Genomic DNA, 1,126 nt, shown 5'->3' with positions numbered 1-1,126 from the left:
TTCTCTGGACCTTCTCCTGCCTGTCCACATCTTTCTTGTGTAGTGGGGACCAAAACTGAACACGGTATTCCCGGTACGGCCTGACTGGCGCTGAGCAGAGTGGGACAATGACTGCCTTATCTCTGCTGGTGAAGCCCTTGTTGATGCAACCCAGCACCCTGTTGGCTTTCTTTGCCGCTGCAGCACGCTGCTCACTCATGTTGATGTCAAGTGAAATGAAACCTGTAGAAATTCAGGCTGGGAAATTGGGTTAGGTGGAAAGAGGCTGGGTAATTGCTATCTCCTGCCTCTGATCAGTACAGCCATCAGAAAGGTTCCTTGGGCTTTCAAGCTGGAAATGATCGTGCAGTTTTCTTCTGAATTCGGTGCGGTTTGATCAATCTCCAGTCTCTCACAGGAAGTGGGGTACTTCCTGCCAGTTGCCGAGGGGAGCTCCTCTGGAGCCAGCCTGGCCCACAGCAGAGTGGTAGATCTCCGTGTATGGCGGAGTTCCTGAGGTTTTCCTGAGGGAGGGAAACACCAGGAGAGCAGAGACACCTGCGAGGAGCCGGCAGCACTTGTGGTTGCTGCTGACGAGGCGTGAGCATTGCCAGGGCAATGGCAACGGTGCCTATAAAAGATGATCTCAGGGAGTGCTTTGACCAGAGCAGCCAAGCAGAGCGCAGCGTGGCAGCTTGAGCAGAAGGTCACTGAAAGCTCTGCCCACTCGAGGCGAGTTCAATTGGTGGTCAACACCCTCTCAGAAGGAGCTTAGCTATGGTATCCACCAGGCAGAAAGCTCTCTCCTTTGTGCTCACCATCAGGAAGGAAAGCCCCAGCCATGAAAACTTGCAGCCATCCAGGTCTCAGGTGGCAGAGAGTGCTGGAGCCTTTCACTGGCAACAGGGCAGGAGTGAGAGCAGCTACATCCAGTGTGACCAGGTGGATGATCTGCTCAGCCTGGTGGCAGAGCTGCAAGAGGAAGTAGAAAGGTTAAGGAGCATCAGGGAGGCTGAGCAAGAGATGGACTGGTGGAGCCAAGCTCTGCCCTCCCTCAGACAGAAATGAGAGCACACATCAGAAAATGCCCCAGATCAAGGAGACCCCGTATCCTCCCCCTGGCCAGCTGAAGGCACCTGCCAGAAAT

Source organism: Buceros rhinoceros, unplaced genomic scaffold, assembly GCF_000710305.1.
Source record: "Buceros rhinoceros silvestris isolate BGI_N320 unplaced genomic scaffold, ASM71030v1 scaffold3556, whole genome shotgun sequence".
NCBI lineage: Eukaryota > Metazoa > Chordata > Aves > Bucerotiformes > Bucerotidae > Buceros > Buceros rhinoceros.
This window is presented reverse-complemented; position numbering follows the sequence as displayed.